We start from the raw sequence: 26,548 nt of genomic DNA, 5'->3' as shown, positions 1-26,548 counted from the left end.
TCGTGTATGAATTTTAGAAGGGCAGTGTTTCCAGTTGAAGGATATGATGTTTCAAATGCACCTGGTGTGTTGTGACTAGCTTTAGCATGTTAGCTCCTCTCCTTTTGCTACGTAGGCAACACTGCAACTGTTGAGGGCATAAATCATCCAACTTTCCACACTTACAACATTTGGGTATTCCTTGGAGGATATAATCAAAAATGGAGTGGGAAGGTTAAAGTTTTTAATTGTCAGTAAATAAATAAAATAACACTTAGCTAAAACAGTAACTCACTAGGTGTAAATTGAAAAGGGGACCTAAGAGGGATTAAAAGTTGGGCTACACTAAGAGGCTATATTAAAATGCATATAATATTGAAGATGTCACCTAATATTTGCAGAGATTTAATCTTTCAGTTTGACTGTTAACTCACTAAAAAAAAACATAGACCCTTTCAAACCGAAAATCTCTGTTGGGAATCACTGTAAGCAGATGTGGTTCTGGGTGACTGTGTGTCCTACGTGCCTCCTAGCATCAAAAATGGACACAACAAAATTAGGGATTTAACTATAACGAACGAGAAATTTGATCACACAAAATTAAAAGTATGCATAATAATTCAGTAATATACATAAAAGTAAATAAATCTATATGCTAACATTTGTTAATGTCATTAAGTCATTAAGTAACAATAATTTTAGAGCATTTATTAGCGTAATGTTAATTTACAAAAAATACTATTGATCTTGGTTGTCATATACATACTTATATTGTTACATTTATGTTGTTACATAATGAATAAACATATGATGACCATAATCAGTGGCATATTTGTAAATTAACAAACAAATTAATGCTATAAAATATTAATTGTAACTAACAACAACAACAACAACAACATTTTGATTACACTTTACATTAAGTTTATATATACATATTAATAAATTATTATTAACATTTATTACACTCTAAAAAATGCTGGGTTGAAAACAACCCAAGTTGGATTGAAAATGGACAAACCCAGTGATTGGGTTGTTTTAACCCAGTGGTTGGGTTAAATGTTTGCCCAACCTGCTGGGTAGTTTTATATAACTCAACTATTGTTTAAAAATTACTGTATTGCTTGCTTAAAATGAACCCAAAGTATACTGGAAATGAACATTTAAGTTTGATGAATAATAATTAAACAATAAACATTTATCAAATTGCTTATTAATAAATGTTCACCTTTTGATTATTATTGTTGCCTCTAGTCTGATTTTTAATTTCCAACCTATTTTGTGTTCATTTAATTCAGCCATATAGTATTTTAAACAATAGTTGGGTTAAATAAAACCGCCCAGCACGTTGGGGAAACATTTAACCCAACCGCTGGGTCAAAACAACCTAATCACTGAGTTTGTCCACTTTCAACCCAACTTGGGTTGTTTTTAACCCAGCATTTTTTAGAGTAGAGCCATATAGTAATTTTTAAACAATAGTTGGGTTAAAAAAAACTGCCCAGCACATTGGGCATATATTTAACCCAACCATTGAGTTTGTCCATTTTCAACTCAGCTTGTGTTGTTTTTAACCCCGCATTTTTTAGAGAGTGAGTATATGTCACTGCCCACTGACTGAAAAAACATCAGCACAGCATCTTGAACCTGCAATTTATTATCTACAGCCCTGAAAAACACTTTGTTCAAATGTTGGGAATGAGTTCACTTTACTGCCCTCTTCACACATTTTCAATTTTGTGAGGCTGATCAGTAAATCAGCATTGATCAAACCAATAAGGTATTGGTTTTATTATCATATCTTGTTTGCTGATAATTATGCTTCCGTACACAAATGCTCTCTCCCTGATATCTCAATATCTCTCTCTGATATAGCCGAAGAACTCAGTTCAAGCAGCTGGCTGGTATTAAACCTGATCCCCTGGTTCCCTAGCAGCTTTGGGAGGCTAGCTCATAATAAAAGCATCTCTACTGGCCACAGCCCAGTGGGAAAGGATGGCCTTCAGCCAAGCCAAGCACTCTTTTGCCAACCACACCCGAACTGTAGCATCTGCTCTGCTTCTCCACTCAGCTCCAGTCATGACGGTGGGTCACGTTCAGTTCCACTGCATACGTTCAAACCTCACTGGTGTCATTAGAGTAAATAAACCAATTGCTTATTTCAGGCTGTTTTGGAGAACGGAAATGGACCTGCTTAAGTTACAAGCTTATACGAGGCAGAGCTTCATTTTGTTTGGATGGGGCCCGGTCCAAATTGGAGATTTGCCCTCCAGTGCCTCCAATTTATGTCAAAACATATAAAAGCCCTTGTAGAGCGCTATAGGTATTGAGTCTGCTTTGGGTGGACTGAAAGCCCATCTTAGTGTGTGTGGACAGCTGCTGTTTTATGTGCTAGGCTTGTTTTATCACCGGCTTTAGTTTGTGTGAGTACATTAATGCATGGGATCACCCAGGCTGATGCCAAAACAAAGGGAGGCATGAACATAGGAGAAATGCGCACACAAATGTGGTAATCTTTACAGCAAAACATAAATGCGTCTTTGCAATTTCAGATATTGCTTTGAAAAACAATCATGTAAGCACCATGGTTGGGTGAAATTCAGAATTTAAGAACTGGCTCCTTTTCAGTTGATTAGTTGGAATTTGATATGAATTAGCAACGGCTCACTGGAGGTTTAACTGGAATATGAATTGGATTGAGAGGAAGAGGAATTTACGGAATTGCTATCCAACGATTTGAGCAATTTCTAGGTATCTTCTAAATAAGAAGATTTCATTTTGTAAGCTTGATTTATGTTATTTTGGTCTGTCTAGTTTACCTCTGACAGCACTCTTATGAGTATGATATTGCTTCAGTGGTTCAATAAATAACTTAAAATCATGTAACTTACATTTCAGACCAGTTTGTAGATGATTCTTCAGGAAGTATGAGTGGAGCAGTAACCACTCAGCTCCAACTCCACTTCAGGTCTTCCATTTCCTGTTTCTCTTCCACAGGTTTCGCACTCAGATTATAAAATGTTGCATAGGAACCATCCTACGTTTGACCTTACAATCATTTCTCAAATGTGCGTATATACATGTAATTGAGAATGAACTTACACACAAAAAGCATACGCATGCTGATCTTCTAGATTTATATAAATCACAAATGATCTTGAAATTGTGCACAGCTGAATGGTTTCAGATCTCTGCCTTGTACACGCTGCCTATCATTAACATATTAGAGAAGAGACAAGAGAACCAGTCAACTTCTAAATCCTTTAAGAACTGCTTAATACCTGCAGTACTCCGACTGTCTGCCACAAGGAAAAGTATGTAAAGTATGAAAACAGCGTTTTCTCAACATGTCGACAACACGAACCAAACTCTTCCAGGCCTCGGCTTCAACTACAGTGTTTGAGGGAAGGTCAAAATAGACATTCGCCGTTGCTGGCTAAAACTTTATAAGTCAAAAAAGAAGCCATATCTAAACATGATCCAGAAGCGCAGGCATTTTCTCTGGGCCAAGGCTTATTTAAAATGGACTGTGGCAAAGTGGAAAAACTGTTCTGTGGTCAGACAAATCAAAATTTGAAGTTCGTTTTGGAAAACTGGGACGCCATGTCATCCGGACTAAAGAGGACAAGGACAACCCGAAGTTGTTATCAGCGCTCAGTTCAGAAGCCTGCATCTCTGATGGTATGAGGTTGCATGAGTGCGTGTGGCATGGGCAGCTTACACATCTGGAAAGGCACCATCAATGCTGAAAGGTATATCCAAGTTCTAGAACAACATATGCTCCCATCCAGACATCGTCTCTTTCAGGGAAGACCTTGCATTTTCCAACATGACAATGCCAGACCACATACTGCATCAACTACAACATCAAGGCTGCGTAGAAGAAGGATCCGGGTACTGAAATGGCCAGCCTGCAGTCCAGATCTTTCACCCATAGAAAACATTTGGCGCATCATAAAGAGGAAGATGCGACAAAGAAGACCTAAGACAGTTGAGCAACTAGAAGCCTGTATTAGACAAGAATGGGACAACATTCCTATTCCTAAACTTGAGCAACTTGTCTCCTCAGTCCCCAGACGTTTGCAGACTGTTATAAAAAGAAGAGGGGATGCCACACAGTGGTAAACATGGCCTTGTCCCAACTTTTTTGAGATGTGTTGATGCCATGAAATTTTAAATTTCCCTTAAAATGATACATTTTCTCAGTTTAAACATTTGATATGTCATCTATGTTGTATTCTGAATAAAATATTGAAATTTGAAACTTCTACATCATTGCATTCCTTTTTTATTCACAATTTGTACAGTGTCCCAACTTTTTTGGAATCGGGTTTGTATATCGCTTCATGGTATGATAATCTAACAGTTAAACAGAAGAACAAACTTTCACAAATAGTTAATCAGGTAAATAAGCTCACTTGGCATAAAAACTCTCACTCCAGGACTTATTTTATCATTTTATGGAGAAAAAAAAAAAAAAGGCAATTGCAATTTTTAAAGACCATACTCACCCCCTTCACTCTATTTTTGAAATGCTCCCATCTGGGCATAGACTCAAAATTCATTTGGACAGAAGAAATACGTGTAATTCTGTTTAATTTTGTGTTTGTGTTGTTAAGCACTCATGTGGATGTATTTATGTATATATGGATGACACTAGTATCAAAGACAAATTTCCGCTCTGTGACAAACAGAATGGACAATAAAGTTAAACCTTAAACCATTTTATCCTCGTTGTGTCCATTTATTGAAAGTCTATGTAATCAACAATTACAACAGACTCTCCAAAAGTAATCCACATGAATCAAGATGTTTAATCCAAGACTTCCGAAAAGACACAATAGCTTTATATGATGAACAGATGTTTTAGGCTTTAATGCAGATATAAACATTAAATCAAAGCAAATACATAAAGCACGTCAAATATGATAAACGGCAGCTCAAATGTGCTTGCTTAACCACTGTAGGGCAAAAATAATTACAGAATATTAAAAATACCTTATTTTTTGTTCCACAAATGAACAAAAGTGGTTTGGTATGACATTAGGATGAATAAATGATGACAGAATTTTTATTTTTGGGTGAGCCTTTCCTTTAATAACAACACATACAACAGTTATTTCTATTTCTCATTAATATAAACTCTAATTATACCACCGTAAATTGAAATTACCTACAATTTTGGGATCTAAAAGGCATTTCCAATTCGGTAGCAATTTATTTTACAGTCCTGTTCCCCATGTGCTTATGCTAATTACAATAACTGGGTAATAACTAGGTACTAACCCTGAACCTATCCCTAAACCTAACCTTAACCCCTGTAGTTACCGTACATTACCCAGTACTTTCTTAGGTAAGTACACTGTAAGTACACATACTGAAAATAAAGTACCTCCAATTCAATTCTGAATGGTACACACCCTTGGTAAAGACAGCGTCACCTCAGACACTGTGCCCCCTCACCTTGGCGACCAACCCCCCACCAGACCGTGATTTCTGCTGCCCCAATAGTTAATACAGCAGCTATTAAAGTGAGCAGAAGTGAGGTGTGACAGTGGAGTGCGGGTCTGATACAGACAGGCCTCTCTAGGCCATGCTGGATAATGTGGGGAATCTAATAACTTTGTTTTGCTTGTTAACCTGATTGTTTTCTTACAAAGCTAATTAAGTAGTGGACACCTTAGGGATCTTCTTGACTGCCCGGCTCCCCTTCTTTCCCCGCTCTGCAGCCCTGCACCTTTCCGCTGTAGCTCTTGTTCCTGTCACTGGAAATTGATGGGAGGCTGTGAACTGTCTGTTGCAGTCCCAAGGTGCCTTTGCTCAGCACATAGACAGTGCCTGAATTCCTCTTTCCTTCCAGTTGATTGCGATAAATCAATCGGAAGGTCAGATGTAATGGCAGAGGCAAAGTTTTCTCCACCGGCTGCAGCTGAGCAAGATTGTGAAGGGGAAGCTTTCTCTTGACCTCAAGGAGTGATCTTATATCCATTGCAAGACCTTCATTAATTGAACCTGTGAAGGCAAGAAGACAGATTGAAAGGGTGTCTGTGTTAATATTTAAACTCCTGTGGCTTTCCTGTAAGAACATGGAGTATTCTGGGTACAATCACACACACACACACGCACACACACACACACACACACACACACACACACACACACACACACACACACACACAATGCCATTTAGAGAAGCACTGTTTATATCAGTGTCTGATATGTGGCACATTTGAAAAGTCATTTGAATAATATCACAAAACCAACCCGATCTCACTGCAATTCATACTTTTACGAGGTAATTTTACGAGGTGGCGAATTCGTACGAATTCACACGACCACACTCGTACAAATTCATATGTTTTTTGCTAAATCGTACGTATTTTACGAGTTGACAAATTTGTATGAATTCATACGAATGACCTACCCCAAACCCCACCCCTAAACCTACCCGTCACCGGGGTTTAGACAAATCGTACGAATTCGTACGAGTGAGGTCGTACGAATTCATACGAATTAGCCACCTCATAAAATACGTACGAATTGGTCGTGAGCAGTTGAGCAGATATCGGACACTTTGGCTTGTGGTGCGAATGTAGCCTTAGATGGGATCCCACAAGTTTATGTGCTAATGCAAACAAAATTTGCCACAAAAACAACACTCCCTCCACTTTGGAGAGATAATACTGGGATTTAATCAATGTCTTAAGAAAAGCTGGCTAAAATCAATAAATCCCATGCCTGTTTGTTTTCATGCGTAAGGGTGAATCACTGCCCTGCTTCTTGAATTGGACTAATTGAAGTGTGCAATTTATAAGAAGGCTTTAAGAAGGATGTCCATGACAGTGTGATACATGAGAGCATAATTGATCTGCATGGTAAGAGACTGATATAATGGGCTGAAAGAAACCTGGATCAAGGGAAATGGATCAGCTCTCAGTGGGGAGTATCTTTGATGCTGATATACTGCTGCGAATGTAATGTTTATTCTCAAACAGAACTGATCTGGACTGCAAGTAATTCATGAAAAAACAGAACTATGATATTACATTAAATACGAACTGCTTTATATGAGAGATCTACAATAAGCATAAAGGGGAATGTTAAAAGTTAAAGGGGACATATTATGCAAAATTCACTTTTCCATGGTGTTTGAACATAAATGTGTGTTGGCAGTGTGTAAACATCCACCCTATAATGGTAAACATCCAGCCACTCCTCTTTTTTAATCCCCATAAATCATAAGCATTGTCTCAGAATAAGCCGTTTGCAGTTTCTATGCAATGTGGCGTCACATTGCACAGGCCCCGCCCACAACTGCTGACGGACTCTGCACTATTTGCATAGACCCCGCCCTGAGTGAGCTGTACACAGTCCGCCATGTTTATTTCCTCGCCAGAGCATTTAACAGCAGCATTCAAGTAAGAAATGTATTCTTATTAAAGCTACTGAAGTTATTCAGTCAAGAGCAGAGAGTGATTTTCTGTTTTTCTTTTGTTGTTTATTTTATATTAACAGCATATACAGCAGTAGGTACTGTATATTACGCTGCTTTCACTTTAATACGCAGATCTAATATACACATATTTTTGGCAGAGTATCACAAGATGTACAGGCTCCGCCCTCTTCCGTAAAGTGGGGTGGGGAGCAACAGCTCATTTGCATTTAAAGATACATGCACGAAAACAGTATGTTTTTCCTTCCACTCAAAAATGGGTATTTACAATGTGGTGTAATAAATAATCTGTGGGGTATTTTGAGCTGAAACTTCACAGACACATTCTGGGAACACCTGAGACTTATATAACATCTTGTAAAAAGGGGCATAATAGTTTAATCACAGTTTTTAGAAAACACTCCACAGTGACACATTCTTCTAAGAATGCATTAGTTTAAGCATTCCTCAGTCTCCAGAGAGAGCACAAAGTGAACTGCAGATGTTGTATGTATCGGTAAACACAACTGTATCAGGAAGAACAATTGATGGTAAGTGCAAGCCTGCCAACGACCTCATTCGACCCATTCTCTGAGGAAGCGGAGCCCCCTCAGGACCAGCAGGGTCTTAGTCTCCTGCTCTGGCTTAATTAATAAGTTTGACAGTAGTAGCCAGAACAACAATAGGTTTTAACCTGGCAGGATTGTGGAGCATGTAGTGAATGGGGGGCCTGTGATGAAGGTCCTGGGCAGGAATTAAAAGATCTTTGCAGGGATTGTCTCCCTCCACCAGGCAGGAGATTTGAGTCTGAATGAAATGATTGTATCAGATAGAAATCGATGGCAATCCATGGTTCCCTTAATCCAGCCGCAGTGCACAGATCAGGCTCTGATGCAGGCAATCTTTCAGCCATCATTACACAGAGCGGATCGATCGCACTCTTTGCAAGGCCTGAGCCAGCCCTTGCTCTGCCTGAGACGAGGCCTACATAGCTTAAAGGGCTCTGGGTGCCTGACATGATACAGAGTTGTTTGTTAGAGGTAATTAACACGAACAAGAGGGAGAAGAGAAGGAGAGAGAGTAGTAAACTAAAAGTACAAGAGGTCTCTAATGGGAAAACAATGCATGCAAATAGCAATTAGAAGACAAAAAAATGATGTTTGTTTTTTAAATGCATACCACAATTAATTTAGACAAGGTAATGTCTGCAAAATGTGTTAATGTGCTATATGGTTCAACTGTTATATGCTAAATACTAATACACTTAGGGCGACTCACACTAGGCACATACTCCCCACTCCCCCGCTGGCCTACACTCACATTGCACTTAACATTCCAGGCCAAAGCACGCTTACGTCATTTATGATGCAACTGTTTGTTCTGAAGAAAATGCGGAAAAAAACACTTTCGCTAATAGACTGCCTAATAGATTTATCATTTATGCCACGCAACAATTTTCACTTGATTGTGCTGCACGTATCAAAAGATTATTACAGAGGCAACTGACTTTGATAGATGAATTTAGAGTGAGGTTTACATGCACAGCTCTTACTGGCTTACGACAGTTACACTCACCCCCCTAAACCTCACTCCCATCCGGGTCACGGCACCAATCTAACCTCTCCTGTTTGAACCGCCTGCTCTAAGCGGGACTTGAACCCGGGTCCGTCGGCATGGGAGTCGGGTGCTCTAACAAGGAGGTTAAAGACCGCAGTCTACGACAGTTACAGTAGCACACACAAGAGTAGTAGCATGTGTACCGCACCTGAGCCCACCTACAGTGTTTCCAAGTCCGCGGGTTGATTTCCACCCCCGTACGTATGATTTCAGTGCTCCAAAACACCCCCCCAGATGTACAAATTCAGTGGAGAATTCAGCCCCCCGTTGGAGTATATCACATTGGGCTATTTTTGGGCTACTTTTGACTGTCCACTGGGCTATTTTTGTTGCACAGACCTGGCAACCCTTCCCACCTCTTTAAGTGGGCAAGGGCACAGCACGGAGCAATCACACTAGTCAAACAAACCAGACTTTGGGGGTCAAACATGCTCGGGCACAGTTCAGATCGCCTAGTGTGAGTACACCCTTCATACACTACCTACATAGACAGCATTTTAAGACATCATTCCCAGCACCAAAAGATCCCCCAGCATTTGTATCTATATTGTAGTATTACCTTAGCAACATGCTAACACTAAACTATATCCGGCATGTTGTTAAGGTAATACTTGTACACTACAGTCTGTGCTCTTGGCGTCCCAGACACAAATATTTTAATGATTTATAAAAGATGAATCACTGTCTGGCCATCTGGGATTTCGGTATGGTGATAATGGGTAGGATTATATCGATTATATCGGTATCGTGAGTGTATATTTGAACCGTTTGTTGTTTTCTTGGGGCACATGGTCGAGCGTTTGTACCCGGAAGCGGTGACATGTGACGTCAGACATAACAAGCTTCTCACTAACCCTGTGTTCAAATAATCCTAGTTCTCTACTATATAGTATAGGCAAATAATATGTAAAATGTCAAATTCATAAGTTCATAGCTGCTTTAAGTTGGTGTTCAGCTGGTTTTAGTTGGTTGGTCAGCTGTCAATATTGAATTGTCAGTGTTAAATTGTGATTACAAGCTGATTATTATTATTACAGTAAGAGCAAATTTCTACAGGTCTGTTTATTAAAAAACAGCTAAAAGCGAACACCCTTTGATTTAGCTTAAAGGACAAAGCAATACATTGTGAAAGTAACAATGTTTGTGAAATAAATCTCCAAGCAGCAAACAACTCCATAAGCAACTCTAATTGTAATCATCGGCAATCTCAGACATTGTTAAGTTTCTTCCCCAGTGCGCACATCAACTTAGCTCTTAAAGCCCCATTCTAATTTCCCACCTCCGTCAAAGTCTGCTCTGCTCCCAGAGCTTGCTCTCCCTTCGAGGGCTTTGTCTGGATCTATGTAAAACAAGTAATTAATTCCCAACATCAATATTCTACTCATGAGTGGTGATCAGAGCCGGTACGTGCACAGGAGAACCGCGCAGTTAAGCCATTGAGCCTCGGTTGTGAAGCGTTTTCTTTATGGGTCTTCCATAACTAACCTCCGCTCTAGTGTTTATTTCAGCCCCCTGTTCCAAAGCCTGCCGGCATCGAGGAACTTTCTCACAGCAATTAAGCGAGTGCCGCTGAGCTCGTTAATTACGCTGGCATAGTGCTGTTGTCACAAATCTAGATTTGCCCCTGGTCATTAAAAATTGCACTAAAGGATATTTTGAGATGAATTATTCAAAGTGATGGCTCGCTCTCCATTATTCATGTGCTGAGAGGACGATTTGCATCGCCACGCTGTAAATGTTATTAATCTTGCCAATTACAAAACTTGTTGCAACTTACTTGCGCATGCTAAGCCCAGTGTGCATGTCATGAGTTGGCTTTAATGTTTAAATGTTTGGATACCAATGAAAATTAAACAGTAATTGTGTAAACAAATGGATTCCTCTACCGTAGCACAAATGTAACCACATATGCTGTAGGACATAAACAAATTCGCCTCTGGCGCAGGAATCTGATCATTGCCGGCACCGCTGTAGATTTCGGCAGTATGACCGCTCTTCCTAAAGGGATGACTTCCAACATATGCCATTTAGAATTCTGATTGAGAGTTACTAATGAGTCTCATGGAAGAGCGTTACATATAAAAACTACTGGATTTGACAACAAGCCTGCTCAATTAATACATATCCTATAGCTATTCTTGCGATGAGGCTTTCAAGTACAAAAGACATCCTCAACACAATTAAAACATGGCGAAATATTGGTCCTAATGAGGGGTCGTTCTTGAACGTATATTCTCTGCTGTTGGAACGGTGAATGAAGGCCTTGATGCAAAGATTTCTAATCCATATAGTCTGATGTAATGTATCTCAACCCTGAGCAAGCTAAATTACATCAGAAGCACACCCTCATTAATTACTAAGGCTGTCGGCAGCATCTGAGATAAAGGAGACTGTAATAGCAGTGAGGGAACACATGCTTTAGATTGTAGAGTCAGCAGCTCTTATGTGTGCAGCTCTGGAGCAGAGCAATAAAACTTACTGACATCATATGTGCCTCTGTATGATCACTAAGATTCAGTATGACCTTAGCAAATTTTAATCTGCATATGCAGAACACTGGAAAACATTAAATTTCTCAGAGCAAAATTTCAATCAATATTTTTAAAAGTGTAAAAAAAACCATTAATGGAGATATAATTAATTTTGAAGTTTTATTAAGTGTTAACAATGAGATTATGTGGTTTTTATAATCAATTAGCACTGCTTTTGGCATTTTTTACAAGATGGACAAAATTTGTCACCAAAAAAGTCATTCGGTTTAACCAAAATTTTGGTTTTACCGAATGACACTTTTGGTTATACCGAATGACGATATTTTCAAACAATGCTAACAGGCTGATATCTAGCTAACTAGCTAGCAAAAGGACAATCAAACATTTTATATTTAGTACAAGTTTTTAAATATTACAACATTTTCCACGTTTTATAGCGGTTGTACCGAAAGACCTGATGTTTCAGGACATGCGTATGAGCAAGTGAAAACATTAATTTTTCAAATAGTTAAGAGAGAGTTAGTTACTTTGCTTCACGACCATGTGGTCCTTTGCAGGTGTCTGAATGATGTCACATCTTGTCACATGATATTGACCGCATGACTTGATCCAAAATGGTTCCTTTATATTGGTTACTCCGAATGACATCAATAAAATTAATTTTCCCGGACATTCTTTCTCATAACAAAGCAACGACTTCTACACATAGTTTTAATACCATTTTGCACTATGTTGATATATGATGTTATAAAATCATGCCAGAATAAAAAAAAATATATACATTTATTACATTTTAAGATATTTTATTCACAAATGAAATGGCTGTATTAGCCTTTGGACGGTTAAACCTAATGACCTTTTGACAATTCAAAATCTTTAAAATACTTTTATATGTAGCAAAATATAATTAAAACCTTTTGGATACAATAAAACAAATCTACCTTACATACTTTGGATGTCATATCTTTGTTTTGTTTTTATTATTATTATTAAGGCCTTTGGACAAAAAATGATGCGTCACGTCATTGACCCGTATAGTAGTGCAGACTGGAACCTATTAATTCAGCCAAATCAGTAGGCACTGTCACAAAGCATTGAAATATGAATTTATTCAAATGTTGGTTTCAGCCATCTTTAAAACCTGGGCTGTGTCCGAAATTGCCCCCTATACCCTTAAATAGGGCACTATTTGAGGGGACAGCCATTTGTAGTGGTGTCCGAAACCATAGTGGACGATGTTGAGTGCATTCATTCAATCCCACAATGCACCGCAATAACGAGTGTACAGCTGATGCACGCTCAACGGCTTGAGAATACCCATAATGCACGGTGAGAGTCGTGCACTGAATGAATTCCGGCGTCTCGCCAGGAGATGGCGCCCGCAGCTGAATCAATCATCCATTCATTTTCCAAACCGCACCGGTCCAACATAGTATAAATTCTTTTTTAAATTGATCATTAAATCGTTTAATTAAGGTTTGTACATGCTAGTTTCCATGGCAGAGTTCAACATAAATATTCATTACTACTGGAGCTGCCAGTTTGCTATGTTTCAAATTATTATTATACAGCAAGCACAAACTATGCGAAAATGGCAACCCTTCCGGCGCACTCAGTGTCCGAATTCACTCACTCGTTTCATTCACTCCTTCAAGTGGACTATATTAGTGGAGTAATGTAGGGAACAGTGAATGAGGGTATAGGGGGCAATTTCGGACACAGCACTGGAGAAAGCTATCTGTTAGCATCGCTATTCATTCTAATGACACTTGTTTGGTTGAAGCAGGTCTGTGTCATTTGAAATTGGCCGTATTCTGTGATTCAAACAGTAGAGGATGGTGTTAGCAATGCCACGGTCATGGGCTTAATTCCTAAGGAATACAAGAACTAATAAACTCTCCATATATATATTGTTTTTCCTGCCAAATTTCTGGGCTCAGCTACTCTAGGTAAATTGTTCTTAAAACGATAAGGAGATCATCAGGGATTAATGTTAAATGCACTGTTTGTTCAGTGATGAACAAATTATTCACAACAGCAAAGATCGGGCCATTAGCATCAGGATCAGTTAGAATACAAAATCTTTCTAATCTTTCATCATCACATCTCTTTTGTCTCGCAGATGATAAAGAATTGAATTAACAACCACATTTTCCATAATGAAACCTCTCTATACCTCATCTTATCACTATGATAAATTGATATCACACGAATTAATTCCACTATAAAAACAGTATAAATAATGTGTCTCTTTGTAATCAAGCCAACATTAAAAATATTAAAACATTTAGGTGAATTTTTAATTAATGTATTGTATAATTGAGTACTTTAGATTCTGAATGCATTCCATATAACCCTTGGAGGGGTTTGGCGGTCCAGTGCAATTGAATAAATCATCGGCCGTGACTAGATTAATCAAAATGTCAGACTGCTGCTGTTGCTGTGCATGGCTGTCTTTCAGTGCTGTTGGTTTGTAGTGAGTTAAGTCCTCCTCTTACTTTCAGAGAAAGTATCAGCCCATCACAACTTAATCTCACCGTTTCACTCCCTATTTGTGTCAGGCTTGTTATAATATTGTCATATTCTATTCTGAGGAAAGAAATTGATCATTTTTTGAGGTTAAACCAGGGTGTCCAATCCTGTTCCTGGAGCAGGGCTTAGGGGGGTTAATGATGATCTCAAGCCCCCCCTGCGATGATCTGAACCCCACCCACGGAACATGATTTAAACCGGAACGCCAACTAAACCAAAAGCGATTTCAACCGCAAGCCCCTGAGAATTATAAAAGTCCCCCAAATCGTGTGTCCTGGAGGGCCACTGTCCAGCAGAGTTCATCTCCAACCCCAATTAAACACTCCTGAACCAGCTAATCAAGGTCTTACTTGAATAGTGTGCATTTGTGATAAAGAGGGCTGTTTGTGTAAGGGCTCAGATTGTTTTTTAAACACCTGCATTGTCTTTTTTGTGCTTCCTTTTCACACAAACACACACACACATATGCTTATACACAAATTAACAACAAGATCAGCATCTCCCACCCTCTTCCATTCTAACATTCAATGTGAGAATCTCTTTTTGCTTGTAGTAATCTCATAAACATGGCTTTCTCTATCCCCATGACGCAGGCCCAGGCAATAAAATCACTTATATAAACGTCTGCACCAAAAAAAAAACCGATGTGATAAAAATGGCTAACATATTACTAGTACCACTTTGGATTCCATGGATGTGCTGCGGTTGATTTCCTATAGGAACGCTTTATACCCACTTTTTATCACTAGCTCTGTCCTGCTGTTTGAGAGCCTGTTTTAATATGGGCTAACACTGCCCTGTAGGATAATGAGAAGTTGTGGTCCATTATGCTCCAGAGGGGGTTTTACGGTCTCACCTAGCCCATATTGTCATGGCATGTGAATACAGAAGATCACACATGGACAATATACATAGACTGGTGGTATGGTTTTACAAGTTTGTTTAAAAACATCAATCTGCATTTTTGTTCAGATTTTTTTAATCTTATGTACCAAGCAATGTTTTAATACCACAATTATAATTTTTGACAGATGGGAAAAAGTCTTGCATGAACAAATCAGTGTTACCCTCAGGGACCACAACATAAACACGCTCTCACATCCAAGTAATTTAAACACTACAGGCTTATTTTTTCAATTGTCTATAGCAGTCGTTCCCAACCCTGGAGTATCAAGTACTGCACATATTGGGTGCCTCCCTAATCACACACACCTGATTCAAATGGGTGTGTCAGATAAGGGAGACATTAAATTGTGCAGCATTGGGGTAGGCCTACTCCAGGGCCAGGCTTGGGAACCACTTGTCTATAGAGCAGTGTTTACCAACCCTGTTCCTGAGGCCTGTTCTATAAAGTGCCAAAGAAAATTGGGGATTCCAGTCCAAAACCTGACTTCAATTAACCTAACAAATCAGTCGGGGCTAAAGTGGTTCTATAAAGGACTATTTAATTTCAAGCAATCCCACTATTTTGACACAGGTTTAATGAGTTAAGATCATTTGATGTGCATGCTATTCTTAAGCAGCCCTTAAGGTCGATCATGGATCATATCAACCCACCATGGCAAACAGCATATATATATATATATATATATATATATTGTGCATTTTATGCGTTTGAGACGTGGTATGTTCCTCAGTGCATAACTTACATTTCACAGACACAAATGTTAAAAATCCATGCAAAATTTTCATTTTGCTGCTAAAATTCAGAGTGAACGAGCGCTGCTGCGTGCATGTGCGCCAAAATGAAGCACAATAGAATAGAAGTGCAATAATTGGTTACACTTTATCTTACAGTGCCGTAGTTACATTGTAATTACTCAAATAAGTACTGAGTACTATTAATTAACTACATGTACTTACTATAGAGTTACAGTTAGGGTTAGGGTTTGGTTTAGGGTTAGTTACTTGTAATATAATTTACTGTTATTACTATAGTAAGTAATATGTGGTAACGTGTAACTACGGCACTGTAAAATAAAGTGTTACCCAATAATCCTGACCAAAAAATACATTTTGTTAAAATAGGTGTTGTTGGACATTAAAGGATTAGTTCTTCTCAGAATTAAAATTTCCTGATAATTTACTCACCCCCATGTCATCCAAGATGTTTATGTCTTTCTTTCTTTAGTCGAAAAGGTTTTTGAGGAAAACATTCCAGGATTTTTCTCCATATAGTGGACTTATTGCAGTGCAAGATGAGCATTGTGGTTAAAAAGTATATCATTTTTTTTTTTTTTAAGAAAATGATCGATCGTTTTGCTAGATAAGACACTTATTCCTCGTCTGGGATCGTGTAGAGCCCTTTGAAGCTGCTTTGAAACTGGAATTTAGACCTTTAACCTGTTGTACCCCAGTTAAGTCCACTATATAGAGAAAAATCCTGGAATGTTTTCCTCAAAAACCTTAATTTCCTTTCGACTAAAGAAAGAAAGAAAGACATAAACATCTTGGATGACATGGGGGTGAGTAAATTATCAGGAAATTTTAATTCTGAAGGGAACTAATCCTTTAAATGTGCCTTATGTATGAATTTTAAACCTACAAGTAAGTGTATTTTTATGATACTAGTAACTGTAAAGGGACTATTGTAATGGGGTAGGCTAATATAGGCTAATATAATGTGTGTTCATCTTACCAGTTAAAATTTAGTCTGTGCTTTTGAATAATGTGTTCTAATGTTCTTCTAATAACCATAAAAGATACTACAGCTGCCATAAACAAAACCAGAGAGACATGTATTTAAAAAAAAACAAAACAAAAACATTCAAACAGTCAGTAAAAATACCTTAAGTTTACATGCAACAACTCAGGCTTAGCCTGACAGTTAGCCTGCCCTGGACTAGGTTAGTTTCCCAGCATAAGATGCCAGAGTGACTGAGCTTGAGCTATGTTAAATTTGCTTTATGGAACCAAATCAACTGACAATGAGTCAGACTAACTGAAAAAAGCCTGGCTTATTTGGTAAACTTGTTTTATGGAACAGGCCTCTGGAGGCACACCAGCAGTAACTATTTTGGAAGTCTTCCTTATCTAACCCATCCATTTCAGGTCTTGCAGTCTTTACTAACAAGCTAATTGAGTTGAATCAGGCATGTTTGATTAGAGAGTTCTAATGTTATTCAGTGACAAAAAAGTCCACTATTTTCCTCAGATTAACCCACCTCTAAACAGCACATAATCACAAAACAAACAGTGGTTTGTTTTCCATGTCACTCTTCTTGGCCAAAATAAGATGCAATGTGGACCAGACCTTTTGCTGTTCAATGACTACCAGACTACCGGAGACAGAAAGAGAAAGAGAGAGAGACAGGGACACAGAGGTGAAAAAGACTGAAGAGGAAAGAGAGCAAAAGAACGAGCTCTGATTAGACTCCATATTATGTATGCATCTCCATACTTCCTCTCTGCTCCTCTTTTATTAAGGATCTTATGATGTGCCATCATTCATGTCTGTGTGTCATTCTTCCCTTCTGAATGGGATCATAATCTCCTCAGCTTTGCTTTTAATGGCAAAAGTGACAATATGCTAATACCTGCTGGGTGTGCACCTCAATTTGACACCTCTGTGATTCTGTGGGTTAGCGTAGGCAGATGTGCCCACTGAAGTGGAACCGGCAGGGCCACGTAACAGGCTTACTCATTAATGAGGCTCTGACAAACCACAAGCATGCCAATTAATGGGACTGAATGAACCCTTTAAACTGGAAGATTAAGAACTGGCGCGTACTGACGAGACAACGGAGGCCGTAGCTGTAATGTATTCCAGACTATGGCGGAAGACTCTGATGGTAATGGTTTCACACAGGACACTGTCAGTGCCAGTGCTCTCACATTGGGAGGTGAAAAGGCAAGACAGATGGGATGTTCTGTCAAAGAATTGTAAAGATTGTAGACTGGTGCACAAAGTGCACCAAAGGTCAAAGCTTGTTTATCTCGAGCACCACAAGAAAGTCTTCTAAAAAGGGTCTTGTAAAAGGACTAATAGGGAACTGACAGTTTATGGATCTCGTTGTGTGGCAGGCCTGATTAGGTGTGTGTCCACCTGACATGTTACCTCCCTTTGTCTGGAAGAGACTGTAGAAGTTGAAGTCACATGAGAGATGACCCCACTAGCACCTTGTCCACCACTGACAAATGTCTTCTCCGCAGGGTAGTGTCAATCAGGCAGCACAAGCACTTTATTGAACCGCTGCCATGCTTTGGGACAAGACAAGTGACCATATGAGTTTTTTTCCCCTTTCCCCATCCTTGTTCTGTTCACCTTGTGTCCCATTTGTACCATCTACTGTATGTCTTGCCTTCTGAGATGGGTGAAGGTACACCGAGGAAGCATGGAAGGGTGTTTGAGAAGATTGCTGAGAAGCTGCAACGGGGAAGTAAAGCACATAAGGGTGGTCAGCCCAGTAAGTGGTCTGACATAGGCCCCTCAGTAGGCTGCATTGATTGTTCTCCCCTCTCCCTCGACCCCTCACTGTAGCAGGAGGCCTCGAGCAAAATGCCGGTAATTGATCCTACAGTATATCCCCTTGTGCGTTTCCCTGGCCTGCAGATGCTGCAGGGGATGTTTCACTACTAATGCACCCCCTTGTTTCGGCACTTGCTGTTCCTGCTGCGGTAACCCCTTAAGTCCCAGCAAGAGTGGATCATTAGGCCGAGGAACATCCAGTCTCCAGAAGCCGCCTACATCCTGGGTCTTTTTATTATGTTTTCCACCATCCCAATTATTATTTACAATTCCTATAGAGGTTTTGATGTAGAATCATTGATATTTCAACATTGGACCCCACATTCTCAGAAAAAAGGTACAAAAGCTGTCACTAGGGCGGAACCCTTTCAAAAGGTACATAACAGTACCAAAAGTGTACATATTTGTACCTATATTGTGCATATTAGTACCTTTAGAAAGGGTACAGCGGCAAGGAACCCAAACTGATGGAGTTTGGGTTCCTTGCCGCTGTCGCCTTTGGCTTGCTTAGTTGGGGACACTTGACATTTGACTTGACATTTGATACTCAACAGTGCTTTGATCTGCCTGCATTGACACTATTCTTTTAAGAGCTGCTGTGCAGCCAAATAATGTACCAGTTATCAATGTAAAGCTGCTTTGACACAATCTACATTGTAAAAAGCGCTATATAAATAAAGGTGACTTGACTTGACTTGACTACTGCCCCAATGACAGCTTTTGTACCTTTACAGTAAGAAACCGAAGCTTGTGATCAACTCCAGCCACTGCCCATGCAGATGGAAGTAAATGTGACCCATGCTGGCAAAATGAGTTGCAACGAGCAGTTATTCTCACATTCTCTATTAAAAAACCTTCAAAATGATGTATGATTTGTTGGAATCCGACAAAAAAAATGACTGAGCTACACCTGTTTAAAGTCGATAGAGTCAGCAAAGTCAATTTTGAGAAAGTCATCTAGCAACTAAACCTTAAAATCCCTGGTAATAACACCAAATTTAGCACAAACCAAATCAAAAACCCATATCTATAGGAAAAAAATATATATATATATTCAACTTTTTTCCCCATGATTCCACAATTGTTTGATTAACATTAATGAAACAGCCTATATATTATGTGTGACAGTAGGTCTTACTGTATCATATGGATCTAATAAAATGTTACACATCAGATGTTTTTCCTCAAAAGTTAACCAAATGTTCACTTAAGACATAACAGATAATGTTTGTGTGAATACTCGCCAAGACAGATATTTTGAAATACTATTAATCTGTGTATATGTGTATATCGGGATCGTGTGCTGTCTGAGGCATCTTTGTGCGTGCGCTTCGGATGTCAGTCAGCGTGAGTAAGATCGTTTTGGTTACATCAGCATGAGTTCACATTTCATTGGTTTAGACCCATGTCATCGAGAATTCGCTATGAATATTCACAAAAGTTGGAATGCTACGCTTTAAAACAATACCAAACTTGTGCTGAGAAGCGAGCAGAGAAAAACTGCATTTTTCATGATCAAAGTAAAGGTACTCCTCTCAGAAAATGTACAAATAAAGATATTTTTAGATGTTTAATTGCTATTTGAAGCATTGGGATTGCTAGACGAGGGCCTAATGAACAAATTTTTTTTGAAAACCTCAATTTCGATTTTTCACTTGTTTTGCCTGTAGCTCAAAATTAGCGTGCGCATTCCGACTCATTTTGCCAGCATGGGTCACAAATCATCACTACCAGTTTGTTCCATTGTCCTGCTGCAATCAATCACCATACTAAGTTTTCATATCCCAAATACTGATTTCCGCTCTTGTATCCAAACAAACATAGTATCAGATGGAGTTCTTAGGTACTCTTTAGTTGCTCTGTTTGAGTTAAGCACCTGCCAGAAAGCTCTGAAACCAAGCATAAAGTCTATAAACTGACAGTGTTTCTGTAACTTTTTCAGGGCTAAATTAGGTATTCAGGTTAGTTTTCACCTTCTGCAAGTTGTAAGAGAACTGCATATGCTAAATTATAAGCTTCATTGGTCAGGCTAATTAATGGTTCATAGCATCCCCTTGAATTGATTACTCTAGATGAGAGCAGCCAAATCACACAAGATGGACCCTCATAGCTAACTGCGAATGAGTTGCGAATGACTGGTCCATGGAACATGACACTTTGAAAAACCAACTTGTTATTATCGGTCTGTTCATTACGTCCTCGCTGTTACAGTCTGTCATCGTACTGCTCTAGTCAGACAGCTCTTTTACAAACTTGCTTTATGACTCCCTTCACCCTGGCTGCTAATGAATAACGATTTGGGTTTCGTCAGGGTAATTTTTAAGAGCATAGTTTTAAAAAAGGAACTATGTAGAGGCAATAGGACACTAGAGAGAGCTACATCTTGGCCCTGTTTACAACTGGTATTAAGATGCGTTTTGGTCAATCAGATCACAAGTGGACGACGCTAAATACAAGTGTAAAAGAGGTCTAAAATGTTTTGAGCTTGTCCACTTTTGACCACTTTCAGAGGTAGTCGAAAACGCATTAGACTGGATTGCTTTTGTAGTGTAGATGCTCATGTAATCGAATGTGTTCGAACAGCTACAAAAGACCACCTACTGACCAAATTCTTAAACATTATGGGAAGCGCGCTAACAAGACGGGATTTAAACTTTGTTGGCTGAAGCCCCCAGTTTGGTTTGAAGACGAAAAATGTACCAAGCACAATGTTCTCTCACCATTCCTGATTTCTAACACGCACAGCTGTCAGAGCAGAAATGAAAGTTGATGCTCTCCGTGTTTTTTTTCGTCGTCTCTGGTCGCGTTCATATGTAAATTGGGCTAGCTTATTTCGTCCATTAGATCAAAAGATCTGAAAAAGCCTATACATTTACCCGCCCATAGACCCTGCCCTCAAAGAAATCAGGACAGAAGTGGTTGAAAGTGGACAAAAGAGATGGATTAAAACACCAGGTGTAAACGGGAATATGTCTCCCTCGTCTACTTGTGATCTCGACCATAACGCATCTTAATATCAGGTGTAAACAGGGCCCTTGTATTTGGGTATCTGTAGTTTCTCTTGTCATTTTAAAATCATCTCAAAAATGGGTCTCGTACATGTAAATAGGTGTCTACAACACATTGTTATCAACACTTACTTTCTTCTCCTCTACAGTGAACATGACATCTCTACAAACACCTTCCCAGAATGAACGAAGTCTGCCCAGCAACCAATTGGCTGGAAGCTTCAGTCCAGGAAGCACCAATTACAGCAGCATCTGTGATAGTCCCTTATGTTTTGTCTGATGCGGATGAGGTGCTACAAGTTGTCAGCCGCAGACCTCTCTCGTGTGGCCTTGCCCGATGTCACACTCTTGCATCATGAGGTGAAGATGGAGTGTGTTGTCTCAGCCACAGACGGATGTCCGCAGTTGGCCTCTGGAGTCTCAGACCACAAAGTGAGAGGAGTAATTGAGTATCAGTGGTCAGCCCCCTTCAGGCTTACTAAAGGGGGAAGAGATCATGCCTCCAAATACCTTTAAGCTCAGTCGAATCTGGCACACATTAATCTCTCTGCTTCCAACTGTTTAAAAGCCTACTGAACTTTTGAGATTTTCACAAACTGCAGGATAGCTGAAAGTTTGGAATAAATAATTAATCTGCTTTAAAACATACAAATACAGCATGAGTATGAGTTTTGCATTATATATATGTGACCCTGGGCCACAAAACCAGTCATAAGTCACACGGGTATATTTGTAGCAATAGCCAACAATACATTGTATGGGTCAAAATTATCAATTTTTCTTTTATGCCAAAAATCATTAGGATATTAAGTAAAGATCATGTTCCATGAAGATGTTTTGTAAATTTCCTACCGTAAATATATCAAAAATGTATTTTTGTGAGTGGATATGCATTGCTAAGGACTTCATTTGGACAACTTTAAAGGCGATTTTCTCAATATTTTGATTTTTTTTGCACCCTCAGATTCCAGATATTCAAATAGTCGTATCTTGGCCAAATATTGTCCTATCCTAACAAACCATGCATCAATAGAAAGCTTATTTATTTAGCTTTTTAGATGATGTATAAATCTCAATTTCAAAAATTTACCCTTATGACTGGTTTTGTGGTCCAGGGTCACATATATTTATTTATTTAACCATTAAAAGGTAGTAAATGACATTTACAGCATTGTGCACAGTGCCAGCATGTGTTTGCCAAATAAAATGAGCATTTCCAATTTGGCTTCTAACAGTAACTGACACACCAATTCATTTTAATATATGACTATATTTCTTCTCTACTCTGTAACTCTTAGTTCCAAATCATAACACTGCCCTATGTCACAAGGAAAAACTTCAGACACAATATTTGTGCTTAAACTTTACATCACCGGTGACAGAAATGGGCTTTGAAGACTATTCACAGTGCGGCGATGTCACCACCATGTCTTGGATTGCCTTTGAGTTGCACCATATCGAACCCCTGCTGATGTGGTTACCTTAGTCCCACAGTGGTGAGATAGAAAAAGATATTTTAAGTAAAAAAAGAAAATGAACAAAAAGCGAGCAATAACTCTTCATGTTTTCAGTCTTGTGGTGGAATATCCTCTTTTCTCCCGGGAATGGCTTTTGTTCTAGCTGGAATCAGAATATCAATCAAAGCAAACTGTAAATGAGACACAGAGGGATGTGAAAGTAGTGCTGTTGCTAATTGATCAATGGCTTGTTCAAGGACTTAAGAGTCTGACTGGTCTCATTAGCTCAAATGTACGGAGGTCTTTGAATACGGCACCTTTCAGAGAAAACATCGCCAGAGGGCATTCTTACTCCCCTCAAATAAAACTGCAACTGAAAATATTGGTGAGTTTATTTGGTGCTGTCATCCCTTCAAAGTGTTGTTGTTTCTTGCAGTTGGCGGACAGATGCTGTGTTCAAAGTGTTAGATTCCTTGTTTTTTTCCCTCAGCTACAACTTAGGGCTATCAAGGACTTAGCACACAACTGATCCTCTAATACCCTGAATTTCATACAATTGTGTTGCTCGAAAATGAAAAGAAATACAACATAAAACATCTCTGGCTCTTACGAGGGTGGCCATTAGCGCTCTAAAGACTGGACTGGGTTTAACTTGTCAGAGAACTTCAAAGCCGGCGGTGCTGGTCTCTCTGAATCTGCTCGGGCTGATGGGGAATTATTGATTGTGTGCTAAAACATCTCAGGGTGCTGGTGTACAACATTGGGCTTTTAAATGCAGCCCCTCAGACACAGGGCATGCATAATGCATTTGTTTCCATCAGAAAGGTAGATACACTAGAAATAATGAGGTCGATCTGTTGATTTAGTCAAACTTGTGCTAAAGCACTACCACAGGTTTATGCAGGGGATTTAGTGTGAAAATTATACAACGACTAAAAGTACAATATATTATCCTCTCTAAAATCTTTTTGAAGGTAAAGTGTGTAATTTTTGTGCAACTCGAGACATAAAACTGACTTCAAGCACTGTCCCAGGGGTTGATTTTTATTAAAACAGATTCTAACTTTTTTCTTTGGTATTTACTACAGAAAGTGAAAGTAAAAACTGACAGAGCTTTTGACATCTGACGCTGCGTTAACGGCACATATTGAGATGATGAAAGCTGAATCTACTTCAATATGTTCTGATAACGGTATATAATGCTGCCTTCACGTGCTCTTGGAATTATCGTAAATACGAGTTTCCTAGGTAAAAATTGCACATGAACGCCCTCCAATTTCGAAAGTTGAATGCAATGAGCTCATAATCACAACTTCAGAAGTGGGAATTATCAAATTTCCGATAGCACATGAAAGCAGCATTAGTGTCTTAATTAATTCTGTTAATATTTCTCTTGTGGCCATACGTAGTAAAAAAAAAAGAAGTATTGGTCTACTGAAAGTACTGGTCTAAATGAAGTTCTGGGTAAAAATTTCGCCCTCAGAAAGTCCCTGCTCATGAGGTAGTACTTTTTCAAAATTCATAAACTTTTGGGGGTGGGACTTGGGTGCTGAACATGCCGATTGGTTGAGTTCAAGCATCATTTTGATTGGTTGACTCCACGCAGCATTTTATTTCAATTACCATTTTAAAAGTCTGTTGGGGTGCGTGCAGTAAGAGTTGTTTGCTATTCGAATCAACAATGGAGTTTAAAAAATACGACCAATGGACCGCCAATGAAGTTCAGGCTTTATTAAAGGGTTAGTTCACCCAAAAATGAAAATTATGTCATTTATTATCACCCTCATGTCGTTCCACACCCGTAAGACCTTCGTTCATCTTCGAAACACAAATTAATTCAAAACACTGCTTCGAAGCTTTATGACTTTTGTTTCGAATCAGTGGTTTGGAGCACCAAAGTCATGTGATTTCAGTAAACAAGGCTTCGTTTCGTCATAAGTGTTTCGAATTTCAATAGTTCTCTTGACTTTGGCAGTTTGATATGTGATCCAAAACAATGATTCGAAACAAAAGATTCGTAAAGCTTCGAAGCAGTGTTTTGAAATCGCCTATCACTAGATATTGTTGAAAAGTCGTTATTTTGTTTTTTTGGCGCACAAAAATGTTTCTCGTCACTTTATAATATTCAGGTTGAACCACTGTATTCACATGAATTGTTTTAAATATGTTTTAGTACCTTCCTGGGCATTTGAAAGTGTTAATTATCTTGCTGGCAATAGAGGCCTCACTGAGCCATCGGATTTCATCAAAAATATCTTAATTTGTGTTCTGAAGATGAACGAAGATCTTACGAGTGTAGAACGACATAAGGGTGAGTAATTAATGACAGAATTTTCATTTTTGGGTGAACTAACCCTTTAAGCTTATATGCGGAGGACGAACTGGAAAGTCGCACGCTGTCCTACGTCACCGGAATAATGTTCACGGACCGCGATGGAAACACAGACAACAACAAGTCTGGGTAATTTAGGTGGAAACACGGCTATTGTAGAAAAATTAGTAAGAGTGTAAAAAGTATGTTCTAGAAGTAGCCATAGTTGAAGAAACAACAAATTTAAATAATAATCGTTTCCAAATAAGTCTGCAAAGGCCTTGCATTATTGTTTCTCCATCTTTTCTTTCTTACTCAACTTAGTAGGCTTCCATATATTTGAAAATTACCATTATTCCCTGAAATGACATTAGCTGCCCCAAGTAGCAGCACAATTGCAAGTTTTTTTTTTATATACTTATAATATACAAATCTATAATAAAACGCTAAATAACGACAATGAAAAACGCTCCAACATACTTCTGTTCCTATGGTTACCTCCTCAGGCAAACAACTTCTGTTTGCAAGCATCTGTTCAGTGCAAGGTGAAAGTTCACTCTCAACATTTTGTTTTAACTTCCTTTGAAGGGAAATTTTTTGTGGAATTATTGCTTGTGAATTTGGGTTCCATCCACCGTCCATTCCTAGAAAATGTTTTTTTTTTCCTTCAGCGCAAATTAAAGACTAATTCAAACATAACACAATTTCTCATCAAATTGCTCTGGGACCATTTTTTGGTCCCTGTGATTAATAAGAGCCGGAGCCGCATTCAGATCACACAGGTGCTCTAAATGAGCAAGGTCAAAGGTCAGATGGTCAGTGCTGAAGCAATTTGCACCCTGCGAATAATTTCGTTCTAGCCTGCTTCTGTGAAAATGTCCATTTGTTTAGCAATTCAAATATTGATCCGTCTGCTTCCAGGGGTGTTGTTCTGCACGGATGTTGAACATGCACCTTTCTATTGAACCTGAATAAATATATTGTAACGACCAGCCAGAGCAGCATTTATCAGACCAGTACAACTGAACTCTGACATGAATACAAACAAAACTGCTAGCAAACACCTACCATGAAAAATGCACCAGGATCGTAATTGGGTGCCATGTGGAGCTCATCTCAGCAGACTATCCTCCAATCAAGCTCAAAACAGGTGCAGAAAACAGCACAGCTCCTTCCTCTTCTCATTTGGCTGTGTGCATGCGTGTGTGATGGGAGAGGAAACAGCGGCTGTCCTCATTACCAGCAGGCTAAC

General features: G+C 39.0%; 1 long non-coding RNA gene across 1 annotated transcript; it reads left to right on the top strand.

Moving 5' to 3' along the window:
- Positions 1-1,917: 1,917 nt before the first annotated feature.
- On the top strand, positions 1,918-23,367 carry LOC127498122 (uncharacterized). The gene is made up of 2 exons (XR_007925820.1): positions 1,918-2,064; positions 21,678-23,367. It is a non-coding gene; the product is annotated as an uncharacterized LOC127498122 (long non-coding RNA).
- Positions 23,368-26,548: the final 3,181 nt, after the last annotated feature.

The sequence above is a fragment of the Ctenopharyngodon idella genome, chromosome 17 (genome assembly GCF_019924925.1).
Source record: "Ctenopharyngodon idella isolate HZGC_01 chromosome 17, HZGC01, whole genome shotgun sequence".
Classification (NCBI taxonomy): domain Eukaryota; kingdom Metazoa; phylum Chordata; class Actinopteri; order Cypriniformes; family Xenocyprididae; genus Ctenopharyngodon; species Ctenopharyngodon idella.
Note: the sequence above shows the minus strand (reverse complement) of the source record. Positions and strands in the feature narration are given on the sequence as shown.